The sequence below is a fragment of the Octopus sinensis genome, linkage group LG8, assembly GCF_006345805.1.
Source record: "Octopus sinensis linkage group LG8, ASM634580v1, whole genome shotgun sequence".
NCBI classification, from domain to species: Eukaryota; Metazoa; Mollusca; class Cephalopoda; order Octopoda; family Octopodidae; genus Octopus; species Octopus sinensis.
This window is the reverse complement of record NC_043004.1, coordinates 101,579,234-101,591,312: the sequence shown is the minus strand read 5'-3', so window position 1 is coordinate 101,591,312 and position 12,079 is coordinate 101,579,234. Positions and strand designations below refer to the sequence as shown.

The window sequence follows — 12,079 nt, the reverse complement described above, 5'->3', positions numbered from 1 at the left end:
AGTGTTAGTTAACCCATGTGTCAAGGCTCTCTGGGTTTTAGTTCCGAAGACATCAGTATCTCACTACTATTTCGCCATAACGTAACCACTTACATGACTCACAATAGAGTCCCCCATAGAACGAAATCATACACTGCCACACCATTACTTTACCCCTTTGTCTTCTTTCACTGTACAGTCTACCAACCCCCCTTTACCTCCCTCATTATCATCACCACTACGACTGAGCATCGCTTGATGGTCTGTCGTCCAATTCTGCTACCCCTAGAATGAATCAGGGTCTCCCTGCTTCTGTTTATCACTGACCGAATCCATACCACCTCTTTCTTCCAGTTTTCTCTTAGTCTCATCATCTTCCTCTGTCCTCACCCTGATTCCCCCCACCTTCCCTACATTCTCTCAAATTTGAACGCTTTGTGTTTATAATTTAGGTCTTTGTTCATTGTTTTACGTGTTGTTACGTACACACACACACACGACTTGTGCTGAACGGGTTTATCACAGCCTTAACATCGCTATTGTTTTCGCTTCTGTCCAGACTAAATGATGAATGTCTCTTGGAAGTGCAGGACTGTGTCATTTACAAACAGAGCTTTTTTAGTAGTTAGGACTTTTACTTGATGAGTGTGTGTGTGTGTGAACGTGTGTATTCTTTAGTGAGTGTGAAGCTACACGCACACATCACATGTATGCACACAGTCCTGAAGGAAGCAAACACTCAACACTACATTATTATTACTTATGATCAAAATGCTATAAAAACCGTTACACTTCCTATAGTCGGTTAAACTTACAATCCTGGCCTTTCAAAGCAACCACGCACAGATTGTATAGAGGAGGCTAGGTTTCCTTTTCCAAGTGGAAAAAATACTTCAGTGCTAACTAGACACATATAAAGGCATAAACTGCCCATACATCTGATTCAGTGTGGCTACCATCCACCGGAACATTTTAGATCATATCTAAGAAAAGAAATATAGCATATAGGCGCAGGAGTGGCTGTGTGGTAAGTAGCTTGCTAACCAACCACATGGTTCCGGGTTCAGTCCCACTGTGTGGCATCTTGGGCAAGTGTCTTCTGCTATAGCCCCAGGCCAACCAATGCCTTGTGAGTGGATTTGGTAGACGGAAACTGAAAGAAGCCAGTCGTATATGTGTGTATATATATATATGTGTGTGTGTATATGTTTGTGTGTCTGTGTTTGTCCCCTTAGCATTGCTTGACAACCGATGCTGGTGTGTTTACGTCCCCGTCACTTAGCGGTTCGGTAAAAGAGACCGATAGAATAAGTACTGGGCTTACAAAGAATAAGTCCCGGGGTCGATTTGCTCGACTAAAGGCGGTGCTCCAGCATGGCCGCAGTCAAATGATTGAAACAAGTAAAAGAGAGATATCCCCTATCGAAAACAATATTGGTTCCAATAATGAATTTTTTCAAATGGAATGCAAATTGCTGCGAGTTTACCAAAGGTTTAGTCCTCGTGGCCAGCCAAGTTTTCCGTTATTTCAAATCCCATTTCAATTTCATTTGAAGCCGTTTTGTCACTTCAACTGGAGTTGCAATGCTGAACTTCTGTTGCTGCCACTACAACAGCAGCTCAACAACACTCACCCGCCGCCACTTAAGACACTGCCAGTTTATGTGCCTTAAGATGTTGCCTGGTTTGACACAACCAGATGGTCCTCAGACATCTCTAATAAAATCCACATGAGTATTTGGATCAGGTCTCCAGTTCCTTCCTGTCGTTGTTCAGGCCAAGCATCATTCATACTAATCTCACCAGTCTTGAAAGGATTGTAAAAGTCAAGAGCAGTGCCTTGTGATAAACTTATTAGAAGAAGTCCTCTCCCAATTTCTTGCACAGCAAATTAAAATTGTGTCTTGTTCAGTATAGTTATTGATTGGTACTACTCTTCCCTAAAACAGTGATTCTCCGCCTTTTTAATATCCAGGCTGGATCCAAAACCTGGATTTTTTTAGGGAGCTGCACCAAAACAAAGTAAAATACAAGTCAATTAAAGAAAAACTTATTATATCTATAGAGGGAAGAACATCAGGGGCTGCCAGAAGGATGCTTATAGCCCTGGGAGCTGTGACTGAGAACCACTGCTCTAAACTTTAGGTATACTTCTTAGCTCTTCTCCCTCTCACGTCATCTGTGGTTTTTAAACTCTTTTGTAAAGACCTTACCTAATTTTTACTCCCCAGTAACGTATCGCTCAGATATTCACTTACAGCGCAAGTGTCCACAGTAACACAGCAATTGAAGCTATAAACTATAACGACTTTCACTTAGTCGTCCATATCCCACACATCACTAGCCGGTGTTTTGTTGTCTGTAGGCAACACACTGAATTTTATGAAATGTTTATCTAAACATCTCCATAAACCATAATTATTACAGATTTCAACATGATACAATGGGGTCATAACTATGTAGTTTGCTGTCTCACGGTTCTTAAGTTTTAGTCGTTCTGAAGTTAGTTGCTCTGTTTGTCTCTCAGGTCTTAACTCCCAGTAATGTAAAGTTTATTTTATATTTCTGTTGTCATTTATTTGAAGCTGAAGTTTCACTTAGTTGCAACTCTGAGTTTCCCAATATACATTCCTCACAACAATAACAATGCGAAACTCAGAGTAAGCAACAGTGAATTCACAGTTTTGAATAAACTCTACAATTCATAGTTTTACATTTTTTTGGCTCTTTGTTCATGTTGACAGACATACATACTTTAAAAATGGCTTTCATTTTGAATTGAATGTAACTGATTGTGTTTCTACTCACTGGTTACAAGTTGATATCCTGCAGCATTGTATTTTCAAGCGTGTCAGTTATTAAAAGGAAAGTATATTATATAGAGCTTGTATGCACCTGCGAAGCTGTTCTTACTATCTGGTTTGGTAATAGTTATACCTATCAGTCTTACATGTTCAGCAATGATCCTAGATCAATCATAACTATTTGCATTGAGATAAGAAAAAGTAAACTTTGAATATCCTTTACAAGATATTACTTAATTGTGATCTTTTTTTTTGTGTCCTGTCCTCCTTGATAGGACGCACAACCTGTTAGTTAATAATCCTGTGTGTTATCAACTTGGCCATTTATATCTACTTGAAGATCATCATCATCATCATCGTTTAGCACCGCTTTCCATGCTGGCATGGGTTGGACGGTTCAACTGGGTCTGGGAAACCAGAAGGCTGCACCAGGCCCAGTCTGATCTGGCAGTGTTTCTATGGCTGGATGCCATTCCTAACGCCAACCACTCTATGAGTGTAGTGGGTGCTTTTTACATGCCACCGGCACAGGTGCCAGACAGGGCTGGCAAACGGCCACAATCGGATGGTGCTTTTTACATGCCACCGGCACAGGTGCCAGACACGGCTGGCAAACGGCCACAATCGGATGGTGCTTTTTACATGCCACCGGCACAGGTGCCAGACGAGGCTGGCAAACAGCCACGATCGGATGGTGCTATTTACGTGCCACCGGCACAGAGGCCAGGTGAGGCTGGCAACGGCCACGATCGGATGGTGCTATTTACGTGCCACCGGCACAGAGGCCAGGCGAGGCTGGCAAACGGCCACGATCGGATGGTGCTTTTTACGTGCCACATGATTATTAAAAAACAAGAACATTACTTTATAACCCTTCAATTACTTGAACTGAAATGGCACTGACTATGAATTGAAACTAGATTGATAACTTAATGCTGTTTAATGGCATTTGCTTAAGGTTATGTTATTGAAAAAAACGGGATAGGTTTGAATTCATTGCAATATTTACATGATATATTTTACCTGACAGTACTTATCTGCCTTCCACTTTCCTTGCTCTCCCAATATTTCTTTCCTATTTACACTGTTTTTTTTTTTTTTAACTCTTTCCCTATTTGTCATATAGTGTATTTCTCTTTCTAACCAACTCATTATTTATAGCTGTTATTTATGTTCTTATTAAAGATTCAGATGGTGTCAAGTTGAATTTTACAAAGTTTATTTCATTTCATTGCCATCATTGGATTAGATAGTGAATCTCATTGCACTTTAATTCTGAATAATCTTTGAGCTATAACATTCCAAAGTACTTCTGTCATTGACAGCCAAATTTTTATTTACTGGATGAATGGAAGCACTCCGTCGGTCACGACGACGAGGGTTCCGGTTGATCCGATCGTGAAATTAACGTGTAAGTGGCTGAGCACTCCACAGACACGTGCACTCTTAACGTAGTTCTCGGGGATATTCAGCGTGACACAGAGAGTGACAAGGCCGGCCCTTTGAAATACTGGTACAACAGAAACAGGAAGTAAAAGTGAGAGAAAGTTGTGGTGAAAGAGTACAGCAGGGATCACCACCATCCCTGCCGGAGCCTCGTGGAGCTTTTAGGTGTTTTCGCTCAATAAACACTCACAACACCCGGTCTGGGAATCGAAACTGCAATCCTATGACTGCGAGTCCGCTGCCCTAACCACTGGGCCATTGCGCCTCCACTTTTATTTACTAAAGGATTAGTAAATAAGCTATTACACTTTTGAGACAGGTGAAGAAGTTGATCAGCAGACTTTATCTATTACCTCAGAGATAAAGACAAGGGCTCAGAAATGGGTGTTTTTTTAATAGTTTATTTACTAATCTTTTAAGAAATTAACTGTCAGTAATAAGAAAATACTCATTTCTTTATATAGATCATCATTGTCTTCATTTAACATCTGTTTTTCCATGCTGGCTTGGGTTGGATGGTTCAATAGGAGCTGGCAAGCCATAAGGCTACATTAGGCACCAGTCATCTGTTTTGGTATAGTTTCTACTGCTGGATGCCCTTCCTAACACCAACCACTTTACAGAGTGTATTGGCTGCTCTTACATGGCACCAGCACAGATGATGTTATGTTGTGTCTGCACAGGTGCTTTTACATGACACTGGCATATATATATATATATATATATGCACACAGGGGTTGCTGAAAAATTCCTGGCTGTAAGGATATCATGAAAGGTCTGGTTGGAGGCCCAATCTTCTGAGTTCTTTTACAGGGCTTAGAAACATTGAAGAACCACTGCAATAAATGTGTGAATCTGAGAGGGAAATATGTTGAATAAAATCATAATTACTATATTTGATGGCCTATTAGACACTAGTGCATAGGATGCACCCTAGCCTAGGCTATACTTTTGTAAAATAGATTACCATCAGTCACGAGTTTTGAGCCTACATTGAGTACATTGAATGCAGGGGGATTTTTTAAGCCATTTTTGGGAGGAAAAAAAAAAGTGCGTCTTATAGGCCATCAAATACAGTAACTGATCCTCCTCTATTTTCTTTTTCCCAAAGCCAGGAACTTTTCAGCACCCCTTCATGTGTGTGTGTGTGTGTGTAAGAAACAAGATACAAATAATGGTCATTACATATTTTTCCTTTATTGGAGTAAATGTGGCTTACAGCTGTCTCCAGTAGTCATTAGAGGTACAATACTGATAGATTTACTCAATTAGTCTTTTGATCAATTGAGGAAAATAGAACGACCTTAGAAAATTGAAGCTACTTTTCTATTCTCTCTCTTCTCTTCTCACGTGACCACTGGCCGACTGCTAGCCCTTTTGTGTTTGACTGTGGTCACTGCCACGTCGACATTCTTCCCTCTGCTGTAAGGCTGAATTCAATTCGTTCCCAGTCGAAAGACGCCTGTTGTTATGTCCAGTTATTATTATTATTATTGTTTTTTTACTGTATCTTGTATTTATATTCGTGTAACATCGTCTGTTTTTCCGTCTTTGTTTCATATACATTTGTTGCTTTTTTCCAAGGAATCTAGTGCTCTTAGCTTAGTTTTTCCTTGGGGCTGGCCAGAATGGAGCAATCTCAAGATTAATCAGCCAAAATTTCGAGGATGATCCGGTTCTTGACTGAAGATAAAAGGCTTCGAATGACCCGTCCATGTTTTTTTTGTGTCGTTTATCTGGATGTTTTGTTGTCCCATTTTGTATTTTATTTTTCATATATATATATATATATTTTTATATAGTCATTTTATGAATATTTTTTTCTTTTCTGCCTGAGCTACCTTCAATTTATCTTACTTGTGATGCTCCCTCTCATCACCACTACTAGTACTACTACTACTGCTAGTATTGTAAGATTCAAATGAACTAAATTACCCCATGCCAGATCTTTTAATTTCTGCTCTGTTAGCTGTGTATGAAATTCATATAATAAAACTAATGTATAACAAATTTTTTAAAAATTAAGGAAGAGAAAAATATCTATTTGGAGTTGTCTAAAAATATAAATAGACATTATGTAAGGTTCCATAGCTTGCCACATGGTTTCAACTGACAAAATAGTAACAAAAAAAGTTATAGGTTAAAGTAAAAATGAAAAGGCAAAACATTTGCAAAAGACATTTAATTTAGATGGAGAAAATAAACATACATAGTCTAAAAAGTTATTCTCTTGACTCAAGTTTTATCGTTGCTGAATTATTTAAGCCAATATGACCCATTAACTTTGCATCCAAAGTGTCTATAATTCTCTTCCTTTTTTCACCTTCGTCATCCTTTTAACCCTTTAATATTCAGATTATATATATGGTCGTTCGTGGCCGTTGCCAGCCTCGCCTGGCCCTCGTGCCGGTGGCACGTAAAAAGCACCATCCATTCGTGGCCGTTGCCAGCGCTGCCCCAGCTGGCCTCCATGCCGGTGGCACGTAAAAGCACCATCCGTTCGTGTCCGTTGCCAGCCTCGCCTGGCCCCCGTGCCGGTGGCACGTAAAAGCACCATCCGTTCGTGGCCGTTTGCCAGCTCCGTCTGGCACCTGTGCGGGTGGTACGTAAAAAGCACCCACTACACTCGCGGAGTGGTTGGCGTTAGGAAGGGCATCCAGCCATAGAAACACTGCCAGATCAGACTGGGCCTGATGCAGCCTTCTGGCTTCACAGACCCCAGTTGAACCTTCCAACCCATGCTAGCATGGAAAACGGATGCTAAATGATGATGATGATGATTACTCTGTCAAATATAATGCTTATTTATTCTCATTCATCATCATCATGATTTAATGCCCATGCTGGCATGGGTTGGATAGTTTGACCAGGGCTGGTTAGCTGAGGGGCTGCACCAGACTCCAGCCTGATTTGGCATGGTTTCTATTGCTGCATGCCCTTCCTAACATCAACCACTCTGAGAGTGCAATGGGTGCAATGCATTATATTATGGCTTTGAGATTTCAATGATGTAATTGTATATTTTTAGAATGACATTGTTGGGTCGGTGTAAGAGGCTAGATCTTGACAGTTTGAACATGAAGCACTAGAATATTTGGGCCGGATGTGGCCAGTTTAAATGCTAAGCAGTTTATCCATTGCTTCCTCACTTTGGTCACTGCAAGAGTTATTCATTGTTCTTTTACTCTTTTACTTGTTTCAGTCATTTGACTGTGGCCATGCTGGAGCACCACCTTTAGTCGAGCAAATCAACCCCAGGACTTGTTCTTTCTAAGCCTAGTACTTATTCTATCAGTCTCTTTTGCAGAACCGCTAAGTTACGGGGATGTAGATACACCACCATCGGTTTGTCAAGCAATGTTGGGGGACAAACACAGACGCACAAACATATACACACACATACATATATATACATATATACGACGGGCTTCTTTCAGTTTCCATCTACCAAATCCACTCACAAGACTTTGGTCAGCCCGAGGTTATAGTAGAAGACACTTGCCCAAGGTGCCATGCAGTGGGAATGAACCAGAAACCATGTGGTTGGTAAGCAAGCTACTTACCACACAGCCACTCCTGCGCTGTTTTGTTTTTTTTTTCCATATTTCTTTGTTTTATGTGATGATGGTCCAGTCCCCCCCCCTCCTTTTTTTTCTGAAGTATGTTCGTTGTCGTTTAGCCCTTGGTCAACATCAGCCCTATTCAAGCAGACCTTCATCCAACAGGTAATCAGTCAAACAACAAAAGGCAACCCACAAATCTGTAGCCTCCAATAAATCAAGCCTATATCTTGTTAGCAACCTTTCTGCATATTTTGACATGCATTTGTAGTGTAGCAATCCGGATATGTATTTTCAAGGTGTGTTTGTCAGATGCTGCTAGTAAGTATAACTTGTGTTAACCTAGTTAATAAAGGATCCTCTCAAAATGTCTCATCTCTTGGACATTGTACATTGTTCAGTATCCTTTGTTCAGTGGGGTAAGCTAGGAGCTTTATATACCACACCCTTACTCTAATCTATGTACACCACTCCCACAAAGTATCTACAAATGTATTGCATATCTTTCACAGCAAGCTGACAATGTGACTGTGGAATGTTTTATTGTTTTTCAGGCTTGCTTTAGAAACTATTTATTTATCTGTTGCATGCTACATAGGATATGAGTATTCTTTATTTAATTTTTTTTTTTACTTATTTCAATCGTTTGACTGTGGCCATGCTGTGGCACCACCACATGAAATATCTCTTTAATTATGCATTCCACGTATAGTATTTTATATCATCGAATATACCACTATTTTCCAAATGTCTTCCTTTCAAGTGTTCAGTATTCAAGTATTCATTCTAAATACTTAGTTTTAAATTTTTACCTGCATTTTTGTCTTCTGGTGTTGTCATAAAGCCGGAGCTTCCATTCTACTTACTGCCTGTCTGTTCAGTACAAAATTTATCATTTGAATCATGGTGTTTTTCGCAATCTTCTACCATTGGCCAACCATGATTTAACTGAGAATTTCTGTACTGCCTTCTAGTTCTTATTTTATCGAATATCGTTTTGTATCTATGAAAATATGATACTCAAACTGTTGAGTTGTTGGCAGATTTCTCTAATGTTGGTATTTGTTGTATGGGCAAGTAAATTCATATACTTCATCAGTTACCCCTATGTAAAGGAGGCTGATATCAGGTGCGGTTGTGACTTTTATTTCTTCTATTCTTGTTTCAGTATGTTCAGGTGTTGATGATGTACATGTTGGCATTTAGCTGTTGGTTAGCCTTGATCAGGATCTGGCTAAATGTTTTCAAGCCATGGCAATCCATCTTTTTTTGTTTTTGCCCTCATATATAATGTAGATAAGACTATAATGTCCGAAGTTTTTTTTTAAATTTCCGCGAGCCATCATAATGAAGACCATTTTGGTGCACCACCTTCAAATTGTACTTTTTACCCCCAAGGCAGAAGAATATTATAGGAAGCAATAACTTTCCAAATCTTCCGTAATATTGTTATACATATTAAGGGAATGATGTGCCCTGGTTTTGACTTAATCATCTATAATAACTAAATTCAGTGCATTTATTGTAAAAGTATTGTCATTAAAATACTTCCATTGGGTTCAGTGATTGCTTTATTATTGTCCTTGCAGTAAAGTATGAATCTGTTGTCTACTTTATTGGGGTTGAAACCATTTATTTTGTGTTCATGTAAGTTACTACTTTCTAAATGTGATGCCATAGGATAGTAAAGCTTAGTAATACTTTTCGTAAGAGTTATGCTACTGTGATGTTTGTTGTTGTTTAGCACCATGTCAATCATAATTGAAAAGATCTATGATTAAAAGTGTCCTGTCCATAATAATACCATCTTTTTTAAAGCTATGGGATACATTATCAAGTGTTTTTTGGGGTTTTTTTTTTTTGCTTTTTTTTCTTCTTAAAAACAGTAGGGTTATTTCTTGCAAGCTGAACAACCACATATATGCCCTTTCTTTGAATAACTGATGTAATGTATTTACTCTTGACTAAAAATTAGGTTTATTTTTATTTGCCTATTTCTTTAATGAATTTTAATAGTGAATTAATTTCAATCTTCTTTTAAGTCACTTAAATAGTTAATGTTTTTAATTATTAGATATCACTATATCTGTAGTTTGTGTGTCATGAATATATCTGTAGTATGTGCAGTTTATGTTTAATAGTGTTGAGTATCCTGTATTCTATTTCATTCTTATAAGAAACTTGTACACTTGAGCTCAGTAGGGAGACCTGTGGATAGATAATTTATTGTATATGTCATTTTGTTAGTGGATGTTTGCTCTGAGACTTTTATAGTGTGCAAGTAAGCATTAATCATGCAGAGTTTAACATTTGAGCGAAGCTCAACCAAATGACCAGTGGGCATTCAAAGTCGAGAAAATGAAAATATAAATATTTAAAGTATTGAGGAATGAGTGTTGGAACATAAAAAGGACAATTTTTTATTTAAAAATTTGTGGTACAGTTTTAGGCAACAATAACAAAAATGTTTTTTTTTATATATAAGACATGTAAACTCACAGCAGCTTGGCTCATATCCTCCTTTACATGTTTTCAATTCATCAGTTGGAAGTAAAGTGGTAAAGACTAAAATGTGAATAGCACAACAGTGAAATGAAACAAAAGATTTACATCCAAAAGAGATGAGTAAAGAGCATTGTTTGCCACCTTCAAATATTTTAGGTGTGGAGACCAACTACTACCTTCATAACCTAAATTACATACACACTCACCAGACCCACTGTTTATTTCCTTCACCATGACTCTTTCTAAAAAAGTGGAAATACACTAAAGAGAAAAACAAGTTAGATTAATAAAAAAAAAAATACAATCTTTACTATAATATTGGCCAACAATGATTTACAGTTGACAGTAAAAACATAATGACTGAATCCCAACAGTATGTGATCATTTTTACAAAAATTATTAAACTTTTCTTTGACCACCACTTGGTTTCTCATATTCTAATAGTGTGTTTCTGTTTTTTGGTTGTTAATGTAATTTCAGTGTTATTATAGTATAGGATAGACTGTATTACACTATTTGTTCCAACTCTCTGCACTCTGAGTTCAAATTCCACTGATATTAGCTTTACCTATTATCCTATGTGAATCGTTAAAAAAATATGTCTGTGGCAGTGGATTGGCAATCTACCAAAGATACCCACTCTTCTCTATGTTTCTGCACTGAATCCTTAGCTGCAGAGGCTGGATAGGCTTGACAGGCATCCCACTTAAACTGTGATACAAGAGAGCTGTATCTGTATTTGTATGTGCAGATGATGTCTATTGCTAGACCTAGGGTCTAGAGGTATACCACTTTCCGGTTGTTGTTTTTTGTCACAGAAAACATCTGATCAGCCTGGAATGTTTGCTTTTTTGCTTCATTTAGAAGGGACAGGTTCCACTTATCAGGAGATTTATCAACTTAATATCTTCAGAGATTCTTGGATGATAATAACAGTGAACTGGTATGGTCATCATTTGTGCATTGTCTCCCTACACTCATCTCTACTGTCCTGGATTAAGTGCAAACTTAAAGTTAGGTGTTTGACACCTGGAATGTCACCAGGTGCTCAATGTTCTCCAACAGCTAGACAATGTTGTTAGTAGAAGGTCAACCCTTGAATTCTATAGAGGATTAGTAAAGGACATACGTAACAATGTCCTAGGAGTGGTTCTGAGTATCATCAAAGACATTCTGAGTACTCTGTTCTGAATGACTTTTCAGGTTGGGGATTATGGAAGATCTGCAAAAGTCCTTGCTCTGACAGTGCAACAAAGGAAGTATTCTGTTTGGGTTAAATTTTGCCGGCAGAGTTGTGCTGGGGCCACTAGGAATCAAACTTGCGTGAGATGTATAGGATGACAAAACTGTCTGGCAGAGACTCAGTTCAGTGTCTATGCATTATTGATTTGTTGGTTCATGTGGGACTAACTCATCACTTCTTTTGGCTAAGAAGAGTGGGTAGTCCAGCTCTGTTCAGTGGCCTTAACAGAAGAAGCTGTCTGGTGGATGCAGTTGAAAGGTTTGAGGATAAAGACAGAGAGGCAGATGCTACCCTCCAGTAAATGTGATGAAATTAGTATGTTTAAATGGACCTACTCTTATTATGCAACCACTGGCTGGCAATAAGAAGTAGAAGAGTGGTGTGTTTGGTGTGTCATTGTACTTTGAAGTTATGTATAGAATGTCCTCAAGCACTATATATGGTTCTCCTTCCACCTTCATTATACAGGATCCATTTTTTTTGTGTGTGGTTTTGTTCTATATTGTCATTGCTATTATCTATTTATTCATAATGGGTGCATA

The 12,079-nt window shown here is 38.5% G+C and overlaps 1 protein-coding gene across 2 annotated transcripts in view; it reads left to right on the top strand.

Annotated features, from left to right (window-relative positions):
* Positions 1-12,079, top strand: part of LOC115214760 (myosin regulatory light polypeptide 9) — an 88,942-nt gene that overhangs the window by 3,075 nt on the left and 73,788 nt on the right. The gene's annotated exons all lie outside the window — the stretch shown is intronic.